The sequence below is a fragment of the Crocuta crocuta genome, unplaced genomic scaffold, assembly GCF_008692635.1.
Source record: "Crocuta crocuta isolate KB4526 unplaced genomic scaffold, BGI_CrCroc_1.0 scaffold112, whole genome shotgun sequence".
Lineage (NCBI taxonomy): Eukaryota > Metazoa > Chordata > Mammalia > Carnivora > Hyaenidae > Crocuta > Crocuta crocuta.
In genome coordinates this window covers 6,184,277-6,206,412 of record NW_027528818.1, presented here as the reverse complement: position 1 = coordinate 6,206,412, position 22,136 = coordinate 6,184,277, and the positions used below count along the sequence as shown (strand labels likewise).

Below are 22,136 nucleotides of genomic sequence, written 5' to 3'. Positions count from 1 at the left end.
CTCTCCCCCCATCCCGTGCATGCATGCATGTTTGCTCTCTCTCTTTCAAAGTAAGTAAACTTAAAATAAATGATAAGAAACAAAAGAGATGCTCACAATTGGCCCTTGTGAGTCAATGCAAGCCAGTCCCAGCACACAACAGGGTAGAAGGCATTGTTAGATTTGAGAAAAATGGTTAAAATATGCGCATTTGTTAGAGTAAGGCAAACTGCATTAACATATGGATTTTTAAACTTAGTTGTTCAAAACCAGACTTCTTTATTTTTCAAATAACATTCAGGGGCAGAGATCCCAAGTTGGTGAGGGCTCTGGTTCACATAGTTATTCAGGCGTCCAGGCTGACTGAGTCTCCTCCATCTTTAATACATTGCTTCCCAAGTCACTATGGCCATTATTGGAAAGGCCAGTTCAGCTCCTGAGAGGAGGAAAGAAAGGAGTTAAAGGAAAGTGCACGGGATATTTTATAAACCAGGCTTAGAAGTAGCACATATTATGCCCTGCTTATATTCCTTTAGAAAACTTAGTCGGGGCACCTGGGTGGTTCAGTTGGTTAAATGCCGAAGTCAGCTCAGGTTATGATCTCATTGTCCATAAGTTCAAGCCCCACATCGGGCCCTGTGCTGACAGCTCAGAGCCTGGAGCCTGCTTCGGATTCTTTGTCTCCCTCTCTCTCCTTTCCTCCTCCACTCACGCTCTGTCTCTTTTTGTCTCTCAACAATAAATAAATATTTTTAAAAAAAGAAAAGAAAACTTAGTCACCTGGCTCTATCTAACTCCAAAGGAGACTGAGAAATGTGAAGCTGGGAAGCAAAATGAGAGAAAGAGAGAGTATTCTGGAACTTGAATAGTAGTCTGTGCTACTTTGGGAGATTCTGAGAAGGTAGGGCTGCCAGATAAAACAGAGGATGCCCAATTAAATTTGAATTTCAAAGAAAATAAATAATTTTGTGGTATAAGTATTCCCAAATATCACACAGGACATACTTATACTAAAAAAATTTATTTTTTTATTTATCTGAAATTCATATTTAACTGAGCACTTGCATTTTTATTTACTAAATCCAGCAAGAGTAATTACCAGATTTCAGAATTGGGTGAAATGGTCCTCGATAATGCTGTTACCTGGAGGAAAGCTGACACATTCAGGATACTCAAACACACAAGAAATCCACGATAAGCCACAATGCCAGTCCAGTCATTTAAAAAGCGGACAGGTATTTGTTAGTATTAACTCATACTTGCTATTGGTACAGGTCATTCTGGTTACTTTTAAGACCATCCAGGCCAAGTCACACCCAACCTGACTGCAGATTCAACTTCCCCAGAAATTAAAGTCTTTACTGGATGAGTCAGGAATTTTGCCATAAACATAAATAAGGTAATCGGTGCCACCACCCTTCTCAATCCCCCAAGGGAAGATGAGGTAATCTGCATAATAACACCTCTTGCCCTCCCCCTTAATGGAAGGTGGGTGACCTTGCCTGAAACAGGCCTTTCTTTTCTTTTTCTAATAACTTTCTTGCCCCACCTTCCTTCCTATTAAAACCTTCTATTTTGTGCAACTCTGGAGCTCTCCTCTACTTGATAGATGGGATGCTTCCCAATTCATTAATCATTTAATAATGCCAGCGGTGCCTGGGTGGCTCAGTCTGTTAAGCAGTCAGACTCTTGATCTCAGTTCAGGCCTTTATCTCAGTATCATGAGTTCAAGCCCTACATCATGAGTTCAAAAAAATGCCAATTAGATCTTTAAAATTAGCTTGTTTCTATTTTGTTTTTTAACACTGCCAATTTATTTTTTTTTTTTTAATAAAAATGTTCTCATGCTTTTAAAAGTTGGAAAATGACTGGTGATCCTATTTGGATAGAGTCCCTATGTAATATTATTGCTACAAAATATACTTTCCCAGTCATTTCACACAGGTTTAAGAATATCTGCTGGGTACTCAGGCCACGATTTTATGGTTTGTGGGTTAGAGCCTCATGTTAGGTTCTGTGCTGACAGCTCGGGGCCTGGAACTTGCTGGGGATTCTGTGTTTCCCTCTCTCTCTGCCCCTCCCCTGTTCACACTCTGTCTCTCTCTGCCTCTCAAAAATAAACAAACGTTAAAGAATTTTTTTTAATTAAAAAAAAAAAAATAAAGACTATCTACTGACCACTGCGTAGCCAAAGTACGGAAGTAGCCCAAATGTCCATCGATAAAGAAGATGTGGTATATATATATACAATGGAGTATTACTTGGCAATCAAAAAGAGTGAAATCTTGTCATTTGCAACTAGGTGGATGGAACTAGAGGGTATTATGCTAAGTGAAATTAGTCAGAGAAAAACAAATATCATATGACTTCACTCATGTGGAATTTTTTTTAAACAATAAATAAATTGTTTATTTATTTTTGGGAGAGAGACAGAGCGCGAGTGGAGAAGGGGCAGAAAGAGAGGAAGACACAGAATCTAAAACAGCTTCCAGGCTCAGAACTGTCAGCCAGAGCCTGATGTGGGGCTCAAACTCATAATGGCAAGATTATGACCTAGGTTGAAGTCTGATGCTTAACCAACTGAGCCACCCAGGTGCCCCTCATATGTGGAATTTAAGATAGAAAACATGAACATAAGGGAAGGGAAGCAAAGATAACATAAAAACTGGGAGGGAGCAAAACATAAGAGACTTAAATATAAAGAACAAATGAGGACTGATGGAGCGGTTGTTGGTGGTGGGGTGGGCTAAATGGGTGAAGAGTATCAAGGGGGGCACTTGTTGAGATGAGCACTGGGTATTATATATAGAGGATGAATCACTGGATTCTATTCCTGAAATCATTATTGCACTTTATGCTAACTAACTTGCATGTAGATTAATAAATTAATAAATAATAAATAAATGAAATGAAATGATAAAAAACAAATATCTGCTGATTTGCAAGGAGGGGACTTGATTCTTTTTTTTTTTTAATGTTTATTTATTTTTGAGAGAAAGCAGAGCTGGGGAGGGGCAAAGAGCGGGGGTGGGGGCTGGGGGGGAACAGAGGATCCGAAGTGGATCTGTACTGATAGTAGAGAACCCAGTGTAGGGCTGGAACTCCGAAACCATGAGATCATGACTTGAGCCAAAGTCTGATGCTTAACGGACTGACCCACCCAGGGACCCCAGGAAGGGTCTCAATTCTGATAAATAATGCCCTGTGACACACAGTTTTTTTTTTTTAATTAATGTTTATTTTTGAGAGAGAGACACAGCGCATGAGTTGGGGAGGGGCAGAGAGAGAAGGAGACACACAATCTGAAACAGGCTCTGAGCTGTCAGCACAGACAACTGAGCCACCCAGGTGTCCTTTTATTTTTTTAATTTCTATAATGTTTATTTATTTTAGGGGAGGATGAAGACACACAGTTTTAACTCGTTTACATTTTAACTTATTTACATGTAACTACATTTACAGCCTAGTAGTCCCTGTGAGAAGTAAGAGAGATGATTCATTTTCAGAAATGCTAACTAAAAGCTGTGCTGTCCAGTTAACAGTAGGTTTACAACCCACTGGAAATATGTACAAACTGCCCCCCCCCACACACACACAATGGAGTCCCAAATTTCTTCTTCTGGCTTATTTTCTTGGGCTTTGCAATGAGCATGAGCCAAAGAACAAAGGAGGGACTGAAAGTCTGCATCACCTTGAGGAATGTACATTTGTTGCAGTCAGACTACTTTTTGCCTTACATGGGCATCAGCAACGTCCAGGAAAGGCTGTAACCTCTGTAGTACTCAGCCAGTGAGCAACCAGGGAAAAGACCTGCGTGCCAGGAGACGAATTGCCCCAGGTGTGACTGTCCATCAGACACCCACTCTAGCAAGAAAGTTGATTAAAGCTCACTTCACTGTGCTCTGAGTCTCCCCATCCCTCCTTTGATTGGGTCAGTGGGCTGACTTCTCACAGTTCCTTTGATGCTAAGTTTCCAAAGTTTCCTGCAAATGGATCACTCATGGGTGGAGCTTTTAATTATGGGGCTTCATGTGGCTGATGAGATCCTATTATGGTGTCTGCTTAAAGGCTGTGGTTCAATTTTAAATAAAGCTTTAGTAGAATACTACCAATTTTGGTGTTTGCTCCCTACAATTATTATACAAGCTAATGAAGTTTAAGAAGACAATTTGGAGGACTATCAAATTGGTTCCAGACTTCTGATGGATAGGTATGCAAATAAGCAGAAAGATTTAGGATATACATTAAAAAAACATTTCTTTTTTTAAGGCACAGGTACAAAAGGGCTTATCAAAGTATACCAAGTTTGATTATAATGAGAAAAATGGCTTCTAATTTATATGGACAAGTAGCTCAAAGACTTTCTAATGTTAACAAAAATCAGCTTGGTCAGTTTGATGAGTGAGCATGAGGCAACCTGACATGCCACAACCTCACCCCACCCCGACCCCCACGTGAGATCTGTGTGACATTCCTCAGGCACTCTTGGATGCCCAAGAACAAAGGAAAAAAACAGAAAACATGATTAAACTGATAGAGTCTTGATAAACTTACAAATATCTTTTCAATAGCCTAATCTCCAGGAACTCCCTACTATCTTAATGATAATGCTTTGAGGAGCACCTTGGGTGGCTCAGTTGGTTAAGCATCCTACTTAACTCCCCACTCACCCCCCTCCCCCAATCAGGCTCTGTGCTGAGAGGTAGCTCAGAACCTGGAGCCTGGAGCCTGTTTCAGATTCTGTATCTCCCTCTCTCTGACCCTCCCCTGCTCATGCTCTCTCTCTCTCTCTCTCTCTCAGAAATAAGTTAAAAAAAAAACATTTAAAAAATGATAATGCTTTGCTAGAGGGAAAAACAACCTTAGCTTGATAATAGGTAGGCCTCTAGTGATCTGTAAATCCTCTTTAGCATATAGAATCCCTTTAAGAAACTCCCTCTTGACTTTATCTCCCCCAACTCCATAGTACATAACCAGTCACTCTTCAGGAAGCCAGGGCAGCTCTCTCTGCTCACGGGTCCTGTCCCCGAGCTTTAATAAAATCACCTTTTCTGCACCAAAGATATCTTCCACAATTCTTTCTTGTCTGTCAGCTCTCAGCCCCCATCACTTCAAAACCTCATCATTTGCTTAAGGTTAACATATAGGTTTTGAGGTGATTGGTTGGGGAAAAGGGAGAGTGGGGTGGGAGCATCTGAAATCTTAGACGTGGGAAATTGTACTTTCTAATACCTTGGTCTCTTGTAAATGACATGTAAGCCAAACAGAAAGATTGGGGCCATTGCATTTGCTACACTGGAACACAGAATATTTAGACATTGGGGGGAAAAATGTCTAAGAACTTCCTGAAAGTCATACAAGTTCTATCTTTTGGGATCCAAGACTCTGGTTTTATGATGAGCCTGTTACTGACACGGCTTAGGCTGGTTGGGCCTAACTCACCCAATCAGGATTTAGCATAAAGCAGGAAAATCATAAACTTCCTAGTCAGTTTTAGGTGGGAAAAAAAAAACAGATCTCAAAAAAGATCTAGGAATAGGTTGGTTAGAATTACACCTCTGAAGGGGCGCCTGGGTGGCTTACTCAGTTAAGCATCCAACTTTCGCTTAGGTCATGATCTCGCGGTTCGTGGGTTCGAGCCCCGCGTCGGGCTCTGTGCTGACTGCCAGCTCAGAGCCTGGAGCCTGTTTCAGTCTGTGACTCCCTCTCTCTCTGACCCTCCCCTGCTCACGCTGTCTCTCTCTCTCCTAGAAATAAATAAAACATTAAAAAAAAAAAAGAATTACACCTCTGATGAATGTAAATATTCCACTGAATTTAAAAAACTGTCTCAAATTCCAAGGTGGTAACATGTAAAAGGAAAAAGAGAAAAGCAAATGCATATCTTAGAATTGATGACACATAGCTTGGTAGATGAGGACTGGACTGAGGCACACATTTCCTTAACTGGGAAAGAAGCCAAAGAGAAATGTATATAAAAATATAACAATGATTGTTTTAGATTGGCAAAAATATTATTAGGGCAAGACTCAGAACTGGGTACATGCTCAGAACAAACTGCAAGCTAAAGTAACTAGGAGCTCTGAGTGGGAGGACTATTATTATACACGAGTCCATTATGAAGAGGATCTGTGTCAATATCTAGGCCCCAAGAAGTCATTAGTTTGTACTGAAATAATCACACTTCCCTCTAAGCCTACTGCATTAGTCTTAGATATCTAGAGAAAAACTTGACAATTGGTTTCTTATTCTCCTGAAAATGCCTCCAAAGAAGTTGAACCCACATGGTTATTAAACCAATTGATATGTTATAGGGTTTTGTTGTTGTTGTTGTTTATTGTTATAGGTTTGGCTGATGGACACTGGGGATTTAAAGAAATTTTGGTTGCCACGGTAGGCTTGGGATTCTATCAGCCTGGGACTGATAACTCTAGTGAAAAGGATTCTATCCTGCTTATATTCATAATTACAGTGCAATATTTTCTCTATTTATACTTTGAATGACTGGCTTTGGGCTATTGGTTTTAACATTCTATATTTCTCATCTTGTTGACTGTCTATATAACTGAGACAGTTTCTATTTTCTTCACTATCAGTAAAGAGGAGTTCTGCTTAATAAGAGAACCAAGCAAACTGAAGCCTAAAAGATAGAATGTTCTTGATTGTCTAGCAGCCTGCATTATCCAAACCTGGTTTGTTGGGCACATATTGTTGGGATGGAGGAACAGATGTCTGTGGCAGAGAGCCCAAGATGGCATCTTTGCTTTATTATACAACATAGGATCTCTGGTCCAATTTCTAGAGAGAAAAAATTACCCTGAATAGAAGGCTGACTGAGTAGTGTGAGACCTGGAAAGTTAGAGATGTTTGGACACTATAGAGAAAGTAACAGGACAAAACTGCAGACTATTCAACAGAGTATAATATAATTGGAAACAATATTATAGGAAGTTGGTCTGGCTACCATGGTGCAGAAAATAGACAAGAGTAGATAGGGAATTAACAGTTTAAAAAACAGGTCCACACAGGGATGCCTGGGTGGCTCAGTCAGTTAACTGTCTGACTCTTGGTTTCAGCTCAGGTCATGAACTCATGGTTTATGAGTTTGAGTGCCCCCTCTCCCCCCATCGGGCTCTGTACTGAGAGTATGGAGCCTGCTTGTAATTCTCTCTCTCTCTCTCTCTCCTTCCCTCCCTCCTCCCCTCCTTGACTTTTGCTATCTTTGTGTCTCTCAAAATAAAGAAATTTTAAATAAATAAGTAAGTAAATACAGGTACACACAAAAACAGTGACATCAATCAATCAGAAAGTATAACATGAGGAATGCCTGGCTGGCACAATCAGTAGAGCATGGGATTCTTAATCTCAGGGTCATGAGTTCAAGCCCCATGTTGGGCATTGAGACTACTTTGAAAAAGGAAGGAAGGAAAGAAGGGAGTGAGGGAGGAAAGGAGGGGGGTTATTTAATCTATGAGGAAGTTCCCAAAGATATTAATATTGTTGAATATGTGTTAGACCCTGTTGCTAAGGGTATTTTCATTATCTCATCTAACCCTAACACTAATGGTAGAATAGGTACTATAGCTCTCATTATTCAGATGAAGAAAAGAGTTTCATGAAATTATATAACTTTCCCAATGTTACTCAGTTTCTGAGGGGGAAAATTGGGATTCTTATCCAGACCTGACTGATTGCAAAGCTATTGATGTTTCCACAAAACCAAATGGTCCTTGTACTCTAAAAACCACAAAATACTGTTGAAAGAAATTAAAGAAAACCAAAACAAATGGAAAGATATTGACGTTTATGGATCAGAAGATTTAATATTTTCAAAATAGCAACACTACCCAAATTGATCTACAGATTTACACATTTCCTATCAAAATCCCAGCTGGCTTTTTTGCAGAAATTGTTAAGTTGATCCTAAAATTCAAAAAGAGATTCAAGGAACCAACAATAGCCAATGTGACTTTGAAAAGGAACAAAGTTGAAGAACTCACGTACTTTCTTTTTTTTATTAAACTTTCACAATTTATTATAATTTTATTTTTCTGGTTTTCAGTAAATACCTTATGATGTATTTAACATATACTTCTACACTGATTTTGTTTTCAAATGAGAATATTGTCTGGTTTGACGTTGTCTCATAACAGTGACAATATTAAATATTTTAAAATATTAACTCATTGAAACATCTTTTGCAGAAATCTACACAAGCAATTAATCATTAACAAACATTAAAGGACAATAATAAATCCAGGCCACTGCTAAATCTTAAGAATGATTAAGATAATATGAATCAGTTTTAGAACATCTAAAAGCAATGGTGATTTAAAAAAATACCAAACATTGCACGCTGCTTAAAACCATTTAAGATGACATATATTAAAACTGCAACCTTTGGGGCACTTGGGTGGCTCAGTCGGTTAAGCATCTGACTTCAGCTCAGGTCATGATCTCACCACTCGGAACTCACATATTTTCTAATTTCAAAACTTACCACAAAGCTACAGTAATCAAGGCAGTCTGGCACTGGCAAAAGGACTGAATTCCACAAATTAATGGAATAAAATTGAACGTCCAGAAATAAACCCTTACATTTGTGGTCAAATGGTTTTCAAGAAGAGTGCCGAGACAATTCAAAGCTGGACCCTTACCTAACACCGTATACAAAAATGAACTCAAAATGGATCATAGAGAGGCACCTGGCTGTCTTAGTTGGAAGAGTATATGACTCTTAATCATAGGTTTGTGAGTTCCAGCCCTATCCAAGTTGTGTGTAAAGATTACTAAAAAAAAAGGGGGGGGGGCGGGGCGGAATCCTAGATCCAAATGTAAAAGCTAAAATTACAAAGGTCTTAGAAAAAGTACAGGGAGTGCCTGGGTGGCTCAGTCGGGTAAGTGTCTGATTCTTGATTTTGGCTCAGGTTGTATCTCAGACTCAGTGGGTTTGTGCCCCACATCAGGTTCTGCACCAGCAGCAAACAGCCTGCTTTTAGTTCTCTGTCTCTCTGTCTCTGCCCCCCTTGTTCATTCCCTCTCTCTTTCTCTCTCTCTTTCTCTCTTTCTCTCTCTCAATAAATAAATACTTTAAAAAAGAAAGGAAAAAAGTATAGAGGCAAATCATTGTGACTTTGGGTTAGGCAATGGTTTCTTAGACACAAAACCACTACTAGCACAAGTGATAAAAATATACGTTTGACTTAATCAAAATTTAAAATTTTGTGCTTTAAGTAATACCATCAAGAAACTGATAAGACAAACTTACAGAATAGGAAAATGTATATGAAAATTATATATCTGATAAAGGCCTCCTATTTAGAATATAAGAATAATTCTTATAACTCAGTAATAACAAGGGAAATCATCCAATTTTCTTAAATGGGCACAAAAATCTTAATAAACATTTCCCCCAGCATCACTACTAATTAGGGAAATGCAAATCAAAAACACAATAAAATATCAATTCACATCCACTATAGATGTCTATAAACAAATGGAAAATAACAAGTGCTTGCTAAGGAGGGGAAAATGGAAACTCTCCTACATTGCTGGTGGGAATGTAAAATGGTGCAGCTGCTTCGAAGACCAGTCTGACAGTGCCTCAAAAGGCTAAATATAGAGTCACCATATGGCTCAGCCATTCTATTCTTTTTTTTTTTTAATGTTTTTTATTTATTTCTAGGAGAGAGAGAGAGAGAGAGAGACAGTGTGAGCAGGGGAGGGTCAGAGAGAGAGGGAGTCACAGACTGAAATAGGCTTCAGGCTCTGAGCTGGCAGTCAGCACAGAGCCCGACGCGGGGCTCGAACCCACGAACCGCGAGATCATGACCTAAGCGAAAGTCGGACGCTTTACGACTAAGCCACCCAGGCGCCCCTCAGCCATTCTATTCTTATATTGTATATCCAAGAGAAAGGAAAACATATGTCCACACAAAAACGTGTACACAAATGTTCACAACAGCATTATTCATAATAGCCGAAGAGGAAACAACTCACATATACCAACTGACGAACGGTAAACAACATGTAGTATATAACCTTAGGATGTTTTTTGGCCATGCCAAAGAATGAGGTACTGATCCATGCTATAACAGCGATGAATTTTCAAAACATTATGCCCAGTGAAAGAAGCCAGCCCCAAAAGACCACATGTTGACACGCTCCACTTACATGAAATGTCTGCAAGAGGCAGATATATCGAGACAGAAAACAGATTAATGGTTGCCCAGGGATGGGAAGTTTGCAGAGAAATGGAGAGTAACTGCTAGTATCTATGGGATTTCTTTTTAGGGTTATCAAAATATTTTAAAATTGATTGTTGTGATGTTGCACTGTCTTGCAAACGTATTAAAAACTACTGTACCGTAGAGGCGCCTGGGTGGCTCAGTCAGTTAAGTATCTGACTCTTGATCTCAGGTCAGGAAATGATCTCACAGTTCATGACTTCAAACCCCACATTGGGCTCTGTGCTGATGGTGCAGAGCCTGCTTGGGATTCCGTATCTCCTTCTCTCAGACCCTCCGCTGTTTGTGCGCTCTCTTTTTCACTCTCTCTCTCAAAATAAACTAACTTTTAAAAAATTAAAAATTTAAAAAACTTCAACTTAAATAATTGTTTAAATAGGTGAACTATATGGTGTTTATCTCAATAAAACTGGTTTTTAAAACCCTATATAGTCTCTTTGTTTATATTTTCTTTCCTTTCTTTTCTTTTCTTTTCTTTTCTTTTCTTTTCTTTTCTTTTCTTTTCTTTTCTTTTCTTTTCTTTTCTTTTCTTTTCTTTTTAAGAGAGAAGAGGGTACAAGCGAGCAAGCAACGGACACAAAGGGAGAAAATCCCACAAGGAGCAGAGAGAGAAGCAGGGCTCAGGCCCATGAACCATGAAATCATGACCTGAGCAGAAGTCAGATGCTTAACAACGCCCCTCTTTGTTTATATTTTCAAGCAGATGTTGTCCAAATATCCAGTTGACAGCCAGTCACTCTGTTTCTCCTTACCATCAGCATTCTCAGCCAGCTTATCTTTTTTCTTTTTTACATTACAGCCAGTACTGGGGAATTGAATCACAAAGCTCTGGCTGGATTATAGAGGCTTGATTTCTTAGAAAATCTGTAAACCTAACTCCGAATCCCTGTTTAGGTATTAACATCTTAAACCTATGGGTCTCAGCTTTCTCATTTGTGAATAAAAAAAATTGTGCAGATGATCTCTGAAAGTTCTTCCTGTGACACTAAAAGAGCTTGGACTCCATCAGTGGAAGTGCTGGTTTTCTCTTTTTCCTCAGCACCAAATAGTCAAAATCTGGTACAATTTCAGTTAACTTAGATGATTAGCAGGAGCAATTGTGAAAAACTTCTGGCAGATTTTTGTATATACAGAAAGGTAAAGATGCATAACAATGGGAGTTTAACCTTTGTAGAAGTCAATTACCCAGTACTCACACTAGAACAGTAAATCAAGTCTCCAGTAGCTGTGTTCACTTCTTATTTTTACCTAGTCTATAAATGATCAATCAAGGGGTGCCTCGGTGGCTCAGTCCATTAAGCGTTTGGCTCTTGGTTTCAGCTCAGGTCATGATCTCACAGCTTCTGAGTTCAAGCCCCACATCAGGCTCTGCGCTGATAGTGGGGAGCCTGCTTGGGATTCTCTCTCTCCCTTTCTCTCTGCCCCTCCCTGGCTTGTGCTCTCTGTCTCTCAAAATAAATCAATAAACTTTAAAAAAAATTTAATAAAAAATAAATAGATGACCAATCAAGAAAATTTAAAAAAATGTTTCCTAGTAGGGGAAGGAGGAGCCCGACCTTCAAAGATAATCACTCTTAATATTTCAGTGTATTTTCTTCTGATAATATTTCACTATAGTCTTTTTATTAACTCTATAATCATTTCTCTATATCTCCACATTAAGTTGTTTTTATAAACATCATTTAATGCCAATCGAGGTATCATGGTATATTTAACCATTACCCCATCACTGGACGGATAGAGTTTACCCCTATCTGAAGTAAATGGGAAAAAGATTAATATATTTATACACCAAGCTTTTTGGTATTTAGGATCATTTCCTTAGATCAATTCTGATTCCTAAGACTTAAAATGAATGAATCAAAGAATGTGACCATTTAATAGCTTTTTTCAAGAAGTTGTACCAATTTACATTTATACTGAGGAGTGATATAATTACTTTGATTCATAAATGGAAATCCACAAAACAGAGGTTACCTAGTGGCCCAGTCCAAGTCACAAATCTAAACTGAAGTCAGACCAGAAGCACCTGTCAAGGAAACCCAATATATACATCAATCATAGTCATCCAACTCAGCCTTAGCTACCTTACCTTACTCTAGAAAATAGGACCTACTAGTCTTTCTTTTTTTATTTTCCTTTAAGTTTATTTATTTACTTATTTATTTTGAGAGAAAGACAGAGACAGAGAAAGCATGAGTGGGGGAGTGGCAGAGAGAGAGAGCTAGAGAGAGAATCCCAGGCAGGCTCTGTACTATCAGTGTAGAACCTGGTGCGGGGCTCAAACTCAGGAACCGTGAGATCATGACCTGAGCTGAAGTGGAAGCTTAACCACCTGAGCCACCCAGGCAACCCTAAGTTGTATTTCTCAGTTCTCATATGCACAGAAACTGCTAGCTGCCAATCTAATTTCAGGTTCTCTTGCTCTTTTTTTAAATAAATGTTTATTTATTTTTCAGAGAGACAGAGGGTGGGTGAGGGAGGGGCAGAGAGAGAGGGAGACACAGAATCTGAAGCAGGCTCCAGGCTCTGAGCTGTCAGTACAGAGCCCGAAGCAAGGCTTGAACCCATGATCCAGGAGATCATGACCTGAGCCAAAGTCTGACACTTAATAGACTGAGCCACCAAGGCACCCCTTCTTGCTTTTTGGAAGGCAATGTGCTCAGCCAAAAGACTACATTTCTTTTGTTGCTGTTGTTTTCCATGTTTATTTATTTTGAGACAGAGAGAGAGCATGTGGCAGAGTACAAGTGGGGGAGGAGCAGAAAGAAGGAGGTGCGGGGCTCAAACTTACTAACCATGAGATTGTGTCCTGAGCCGAGATCAAGAGTCTCAGACACTTAACAAACTGGGCTACCCAGGCGCCCCTAGAAGACCACATGTCTAATCCCCGCAGACAGGTGTGGCCAGATGACTAATATACATGGAAACTGTTGGAAGGACTTTTAGGAAAGTTGTTTTCCTTCTGCTTCCTGCCTATGATGTGAACATGATGGTTCCAACACCTCTATCTTGTACAACGAGGTAACCTGAAGGATGGAAACTCTGTTCAGTGGATGGCAGAGCAGGATAGAAGGAATCACAATCTGTGGTGGTGGGGAGATGTAAAAGGAGATTTCAAAATGGAGCAAACAAACCTAGCTACAGTTTCATTTAAATAGGGTCAGGAGGCCATGAGGGAGGAAGAATTTATGCAAGTCCTCATCAAAGGAATGATGAAGTTTTGCCAACAGCAGGCCCTCAGCCTGGGTTTAACTCCTTCCTTGCCAGGATACCTGAATCGGTCACATTTCTCACTTCCAAAGGAGCTAACTCCATTCAAGGACAAGTTTCTTTCTTTCTTTCTTTCTTTCTTTTTTTTTTTTGACATGAACTTTTTCTTTTATTTTTATTTGTTTATTTTTAATGTATTTATTGTTTAATTTATACCCAAGTTAGTTAGCATATGGCGCAACAATGATTTAGGGAGTGGATTCCTTAAGCCCCTTACCCATATAAGCCATCCCCCTCTCCCACATTTAGTGGGCTTATGGTGTAACTACTATACTAAATATAGTATAAAAGATTATATTTAAGAGCCTTTTATGTTTTGTCCCCCTCCCTGCTTTTATATTACTTTTGCTTCCCTACCCTTATGTCTATCTGTTCTGTATATTAAATTCCTCATATGAGCGAAGTCATGATATTTGTCTTTCTCTGACTGATTAATTTTGCTTAGCATAACACCCTCCAGTCTCAAGGACAAGTTTCAATCCCTCTTTTGCGTATTAACCCCACCATACAAGTTAATTTAGTTTCAACTGCTGTTTTGCACAGAATTCTTAAATGAGAACTGCATTCATGACCTTTTTTCTTCATAACTGCCCTTTCTTTGTCTTCCTCAGAACACAAGTCACCTGACTCTGTGTCTCCTGAATTGCAATTTTAATTGCCCAAATAAGTGCCTGTGTGCTTATATTGTCAGTGAATTCTTTCTTGGTCAACATAGACCACACCTAAAAACATTTAAAATTTTTTTTAAAGGGCGGGGAGGGGCACCTGGGTGGCTCAGTCAGTTAAGCATCCAACTTCGGTTCAGGTCATGATCACACGGTTCATAGGTTCGAGCTCTGTGTCGGGCTCTGTGCTGACAGCTCAGAGCCTGGAGCCTGTTTCAGATGCTGTGTCTCCCTCTCTCTCTGACCCTCCACTGCTCATGCTGTCTCCCTCTCAGAAATAAATAAAATAAAATTAAAAATTAAAAAAAAAACACCATATATCACACCAACCCTGGACAGCCTTCTTAGGTGCTATTTTACATAGGAAAAAAAAGAAAGCACTATCTTGTTTTAATCCAGTTATTTCAGGTTTCTTATTAGCTGAACACGATTTCAAACTGATAAACTACATATACTGATTGTCATCCTTCCTAAAGCTTGGAAGATTTCTTTTTTTTTTTCTTTTTTTGAAAGCCTTATTTATGTTTGAGAGAGAGAAGAGAGCAGGGGAGGGGCAGAGGGAAGGAAACAGAGGATCCAAAGCGGGCTCTGCTCAGCAAGCCTCATGGGGGGGGCTTGAACTCACGAATGAACCATGAGATCATGACCTGAGCCAAAGTCAGACCCTCAACCGGCTGAGCCACCCAGGCGCCCCTGAAGATTTCAGTAATACTATAAATGCTCTTTAAAAATAATGAGAAATCGGCCACACCTCCAGCCCGCACCAGTGTCTTCCGGTGTCACCTGCTTTGGAGCTCTGTCCTCACCTTGGTTCGAAATGGACCCCAACTGCTTCTGTCCCACCGGGGACTCCTGCACCCGCCTGGGCTCCTGTACATGTAAAGTGTGCAAATGCACCCCCTGCAAGGAGAGCTGCTGTTCCCCCTGCCCCATGGGCTGTGCCAAGTATGCCCAGGGCTGCATCTGCCGGGAGACAGCTGATAAGTGCCGCTGCTGTGCCTGATGTGGGGGAGAGCCTGTTCCAGATGGAGAGAGGGCAACAGGCACACACCTCCACTTTTATTTTATTTATTTTATTTCTTTTTATATAGCAAAGTATTTTTTTAAGTTTATTTTTGAGAGAGAGACAGAGAGTGAGCAGGGGAGGGGCAGAGAGAGAAGGAAAGAGAGAACCCCTTTCTCTGGGATTCCACACAGTTAGCGCGGAGCCAGATGCGGGGCTCAAACCCACAAACTGTGAGGTCATGACCTGCACCAAAATAAGGAGTCAGACCCTTAACCAACTGAGCCACCCAGGCGCCCTACACCTGCAGTTTTGTAACACATTTTTCATATTAGCCTGTCTGCCACATTCTTGTTTCTATGAAATACAGGAATTAAAAGTTGGCAACTTAAAAAAAAAAAGTGAGACATCTTTTGCTTCATGTACTTATCTTTTAAAGAATAAAATATGGGCTTTTTATTCTGAGCTAATTGCCATGTTTTAATTTTAATCATGAAAAAGAACATTTGGTCCATGGACAGGAAGCAGGAAATAAGAATTTCATATGGCATCATTGGACCGGACCTTCCATGAGAAAGAGCATGAAATACCTTTGGATCATGTTATGATGCAGGAAGAAAGAGGAAATCTTGAGAGTTCCTTGAGCCTGCACGGAAAAGGAGATTAAAATTTAACTTCTGGTCATGGGTGACTGCAAGAGGTTAAGTGTCCATTACTGTATCACAGAAAACAAGGAAAGGTTTTTGAAATTTGCTTTTAAGTTTGTACCTGTGTCTGTCCTCGAGGAAGTACATGCCAAGAAGTAATTAACTGTGAAACTGAAACCAGCCACTCCCACATATACATTAACCTGATTTACTGTTCCATTGTTTTCATTTGCATAGCTTTTCTATTCCACGAGACTTTAAAAAAAATTTTTTTTAATGTTTATTTACTTTTGAGAGAGAAAGAATGAGCACAAGCAGGGGAGGGGCAGAAAGAGGAGAGAGAGAATCCAAAGCAGGCTGCAGGCTCTGAGCTGTCAGCACAGAGCCCTATGCAGGACTCAAATCCATGAACCGTGAGATCATGACCTGAGCCGAAGTCGGAGCTTAACTGACTGAGCCACCCAGGTGCCCCTCCGGCAGATAACTTTATTGTCCATTCCAGGAATTTGTTTGAAAGACCATCAACTCTTGGGGCACCTGCGTGGCTCAGTCAGGGTTAAGCGTCTGACTTCAGCTCAGGTCATGATCTCACTGTTCCTGAGTTGGAGACCCACTTCGAGCCCCACGTCAGGCAAATCGAGCTCTGTGTTGACAGCTCCGAGCCTGGAGACTGCTTCAGACTCTCCCTCTCTCTCTCTCTCTGCCCCTTCTCTGCTCACGCTCTGTCTCTCTCTTTCTCAAAAATAAATAAACTAAGAAAGAAAGAAAGAAAGAAAGAAAGAAAGAAAGAAAGAAAGAAAGAAAGAAAGAAAGAAAGAAAGAAAGACTCTTTATTAGAAAGTATCGACATTTTTCTTACCAACACTCTTGGGACTCTGGGCCTCCTAATCCTTCCCTTGCTGTTTCCACCAGTCCTAAATCACTATCATATATCATTCCTCATCAAAGGACGTGTCTTAAACCAAACTTCAAAATCTCGATAAAACAGACCCCGCCCTTCCTTCTTTGAGACACCACAAAGCTCTCTTGAGGTGGTAATTCTCCTGTGCAACAGCGAGCCATAAATTCAGTTTTATCTTGGTGCTGGTGGTGGTATTTGGGAACTGGCATTTAATACACGCAAAAGATAGGGCAAAGTCGGTGAAGGAGACACAAAGGACCTGGAGGAGGCTGAGGGAGCTGTCCTGCTCAGAAGTTCAGAGTCAGGATAAAGGGAAAGCTGGAAGGGAAGAAAGGAAGAAGGAAGGTCAGGCGGCAGTGCAGTTCTCAGAGAATTTGTAAGACCAGTGGGGAGTTACTGAGTCAAATGCAATTATTCCTCAAAGTAGTCCTACATTTTGCAGGAACCCAACTGCCTTGGTGCCCCTGGTGAGCTCAGTGCACATCAGCTGTGTGCTGGACATTTTGTGGGAAGTAAGGCCTCAGCATCATCATGGTGACGAGTGTCAGAACAATCATACCTTTGCAGTCCCAGCAGGAGATGGAAAGACACATTTCTCCTGGCTCAGGATGCCTGATGAGCTAGCTTCTGAAAAGACACTTACAAAAAAAGGGTTACCTTCTGAGAAAAAGCGTATAATGAATGAGAAATTTCCAAAGGAGTCTAACATAGATTTTGAAATGAATTTATTAACTATAAAAATCTAGTGAAAGCAATTGGAGTTTTTCGGCATTTTTAAATATACCAAAGACAATATCAGTTATTCAGTTACTTAAAAAATTTTTTAACATTTATTTATTTTTAATTTTTTTTTTAATGTTTTATATATTTCTGAGAGAGAGAGAGAGAGAGACAGCGTGATCAGGGGAGGGTCAGAGAGAAAGACACAGAATCTGAAGCAGGCCAGGCTCTGAGCTATCAGCACAGAGCCTGTCGCTAGACTCGAACCCACAAATCGTGAGATCATGATCTGAGCCGAAGTCGGACGCCTAACCGACTGAGCCACCCAGGTGGCCCACGTTTATTTATTTTTGAGAGAGAGAGACAGAGCATGAGCTGAGAAGGGGCAAAGAGAGACACAGTATCCGAAGCAGGCTCCAGGCTCTGAGTGGTCAGCACAGAGCCCAACACAGGGCTTGAACCCATGAACCGTGAGATCATGACCTGAGCCAAAGTCCACACTCAACTGACTGAGCCACCCAGGCGCCCCTTAGTTATTTACTTATTAAAAATAATTTACTTATTAAAAATAAGTTCCAAGTTGGGCATAGAAATTACTTTAAAAAAAAAAATGGAGAGAAAGAGAGATTTCTCTTGCCCACCAGCCTGTATGTGTGCTCTTTTTATGTCGCCTTGCTTCAGACCGCTGATGTTAATAGAGAAACTAGCAGAACCTTTGGGCAAACAGTAGTGTTAAGCAGGAAGTCTCAACAGTAGAAAAACTACAATTTCTCCTACGTGTATTGGACTCCTTCTCCTCTACTTCTATTTTGAGGTTGCTCCAATCTTATGAGAAAAACAAAGGCTCACCTGGGGCTTTATCCCATTGTTTTTCATCGGTCTCCAGCCTTCCAGTCCCAGTAATCAGTGCAGTCTGGTTTCTTCCACCATCACCATGCTTACCTGCAACTATTCATAGTGAGCTAAAGGGCAACCTTCTAAGTGTCAAATTCAGAGGATTCAGTCCCCACCTCGATGTCTTGGGAGCATTTATCACTGCTACATCCTTCTAGAAACTTACTGTCCCCTATATATATATATATGTCATATATATATATACACACACATATATATACACACACACACACATATATATATTTTATTATTTTAGAGAGGGAGCACACATGAGCAGAGGAGGAACAGGAAGACAGAGGGGCAGAGGGATAGAGAAAGCTAATCTTAAACAGACTCCACTCTCAGCCCACCACGGCTCCATCACACAACCCTGGGACTGTGACCCAAGCAGAAATCAAGAGTCAGACACTCAACCAACTGAGCCATCCATGTGCCCCATCTGTCCCCTTGCTGCTAAGACACCATTGTCTTCTTGTTCTCCTCTGACCAGGCCTCAAGTCTCTTTCCCTTCAACCAATCCTTAAAGGTACTGTTTCCTTCACAGGGACTTCATCCTCACCCCTTTTCTCATCTCACTGAAAAGACTCTTTGTGGGTGATGTCACCATCCATGGCTTCAACTCCTGAGCTCTTAAGAGTGTTTGGCCCGGACCCTACTGTGACCTCCAGGCCCACCATTTCACTTGTCTACAAAGTGACTCCGCCTGGGAATTCCACGGACACATCACTGACCTTAACTCAGTGTTTGGTGTTCCACCTGTTTTCCTTATTTGGTGCTGCTATTCCCCAGTCACCCAAGTCATTCCTAGACTCTGTCCTCTCCTCCCTCCCTCAACCCTTAGATTTAATCTGTCACTTAACCGTATGGTTTCTGTCTCCTTCACAGTTCTTAAACCCTTCTCTTTTCCACCGCTGCCCCTAATGTATTCATTGATAGAGGAAGAGCATTGTGCATCGGAATCACGTGTGCTTGTGTGTGTGTGTGCATGCACGCACACGGCATGCCCTTCCTCCAGAGATCGGAACCAGCATATGCTCTTCCTTACCTGCATTGTTCTTATTCTTCCCTGATCTTCAGTCCATCTTCCACACTGCTGACAGAAAGATCTTTCTCTCTTTTTAGCATTTTTTTAAAAATGTTTTTGAGAGAGAGAGAGCGAGCACAGTCCGCTGTGGCAGAGAAAAGAGGACAGAGGATCTGCAGCAGGCTCTGCACTGAGAGAAGAGAGCCCAGCGTGGGGCTGGAACTCATGAATTTCGAGATCGTGACCTGAGTCGAAGTCGGATGTTCGACTGACTGAGCCACCCAGAAAGATCTCTCAAAAATGCAACCTTGATAGGGCAAGCTCTCTGCTTATTTTTTTCAAAGGTTCTTCAGAACCTTCAGGATAAAGCCCAAACTCCTCTGAAAACACTTCACACTTTGGTACTTGCCCATAGTTTCCACCTCATCTCTTGCCACTCCCTTATGGGCACCCTGCACTGAAGCCTTATCAAAGCTTGGTACTTGCTATCCCTCCTTTCTTTGCCTTTGCTGTTCTCGGTGGATATCATCCCTCATCCCTTCCTGCTTAGAAGTCACCTTGTTCCAAAAGCCTCTCCTTATTTCTCCAGGCAATTAGGTACCCTCTTTATTTCCACAGTATCTTGTTCATATCCTGATTCAATATTTATTATTGGATAATTATATTTGTGTGTATACAATGTCTCACCCACTAAACTGTGAAGGGACTGTTCAGTTCACTATCGTATGCCCTAATGTAGAGCCTGGCACAGAGTATGTACTCAACAGATGTTTACTGAATGAATTTTTGAAATGAGTAAGTTTTATATTTTTCTGATTGCTTAAAGTACACAGTGTTTAATACATCTTAAGTAATACTACTGACCCATTCTCAGGATAGAATTGTCCTCTGAATTCCTTATAATGGTAACAGTTTATATTTGAACAGTAATTTTAACTTGTCAAAGTACATTTCCCCAGCACTCATTACAAGTATTTCCAAACATATGGAAAAGAAAAATAATTGTAAGTGAACACGCATACACCCATTACCTAGATTCTAAGTCGACATTTTGTTATATTTGCAGAACACGTTTTATGGGCTGATTTTATTACCACTTTTTATTTCACGTAATGACTAAGGTATGATTCTATGTTTTATAGAGAAGGAGACTGAGGCCAAGAGAGCTTAATGACTTCCTAAGGAGATTACCTCCTGGAGTTGTGATCAATTTTTGCCAGCTGACTCATCCATACCTTCTGGGTGATATATAACCCTCGCCTGAAAAGTATTTTGAATGTTATTGCTAATGAAAAGCTTCCAATTGCGTAAGACAGGAGAATCAGCAAAATCATGGGAAGACCAACAAGAAAACATTTCTAGCTCATAAGTCACTCAAGGAGGAACCCAGTCTTGGATATTCTTCCCCCTTACACCCCTTCATTCCTGGTTAGTCATTTCCAGCCCGATTGGAGAAGTGTCTTCCCTCCATTCTTTTCCAGTACCTGATGCAGATCTAGAATATCTTTCATTTCAGCTGGTCTGCTCTCTCTGGCCTTTTCTTTTCTTTTTTAATGATTATTTATTTATTTTGAGAGTGAGAGAGAGAGTGCGAGCAGGGGAGGGGCAGAGAGAGGGAGAGAATCCCAAGCAGGCTCACACTGTCAGCACAGAGCCCCATGAGGGGCTCCATCCCACAAACCATGAGATCATGACCTGAGCAGAAATCTAGAGTGGGATGCTCAACAGACTGAGCTATACAGGCACCCTCTCTCCTGCCTTTACATGTGCCAAGAATACATGACCTCCAGTTAAAACAAGACCCTGATCATATCTTTGCCTAGCTTACAAAACATCAACCACTCTCATTTCCTACAAAATTAAGTCTGCCATCTACACCATAACCTGTCTAAGCATCTGTCTTCGTACTCCTTAGCTTCCATCCTACGTAACCAAGAGGAGTTGTATCCCCAAATACAACAGGGCTTTCTGCTTACTTCCTTCGTGTATAAATCACCACCACGCCCCTCCCCAATTCAACATGTGTTAAATTCTAGACCTCCTAGTCATCGCCCAACTCAAATGCCAATTCTAATAAACCTTCTAGAACACCCAAGCCTGTTATAACCTCGATTGCCAAGCTTTTGGATCTTGTGGCACTGATTTTCATCTACCTCGTGGAGCTTTATAGTCTGATTTCTCTTGCCATCTTCTGTCCCCTTTGCCTGAGTGTAACACCCTTGAAGAAAGGGACATTGTCTTATCCATCATGGCCTTCGCATAGTCGGTGCTTTACATGCTCAATTTCGTTTAAAGAAACATACGCTTCCGAAGGGACAGGAGGCGGACGCCCTTTGCTGTATTCACACACTCACACACGCATACAGATGCTGTCTTTCACCTGGACACACACGTGTCCCCAGGGCCACAGACAGCCCTGAACGGTCTCTGGCCCCTCAGCCTTTGGGCGCTTCCGTTCCAGCCAGCAGAAGGGGAGGCTCATCCCTTTAAAACACCCTAACGAATACTTATCACTTTAGATCGTCTACAGCCTCCGCCCTACAAAGAGCCGAAGATCTTCTTCCTTTCAAAATAGTATTACTCCGAGTCGGGGAACGTCAGCCTGGTCGCGCCGGGGGACCGTCCCACGGATCCCCCCCCTCCTGGCCCCACTTGGTCGCGCCCGCTTTGTCAGCGCGCTGCGCTCGCCGGTTACCCTCCAGCTCTCGCCGGCCGGCGGCAGACCGTGCGGCTGCTGCTTGAGCTGCCGTCGCTTGCGCGTCTCCCTCTAGGGCTTGTCTGCT

At 41.2% G+C, this 22,136-nt stretch overlaps 1 long non-coding RNA gene and 1 pseudogene across 3 annotated transcripts in view; one reads left to right on the top strand and one right to left on the bottom strand.

The window, feature by feature from the left end:
* Positions 1-234: 234 nt before the first annotated feature.
* The window catches only part of LOC144224813 (uncharacterized), a 37,292-nt gene continuing 15,390 nt past the window's right edge, over positions 235-22,136 (bottom strand). The window contains exons 1-4 of one of the 3 annotated variants that reach the window (XR_013333150.1): positions 21,507-21,800; positions 18,285-18,383; positions 17,275-17,342; positions 235-415 (exon numbers count right to left, since the gene is read on the bottom strand). This is a non-coding gene — a long non-coding RNA (uncharacterized LOC144224813). Of the gene's footprint in view, positions 416-17,274; positions 17,343-18,284; positions 18,384-21,506; positions 21,801-22,136 lie in introns of those variants that run through there. The other 2 variants (XR_013333151.1, XR_013333153.1) reach the window with 2 other exon arrangements.
* On the top strand, positions 14,982-15,167 carry LOC144224812 (metallothionein-1F pseudogene; annotated as a pseudogene).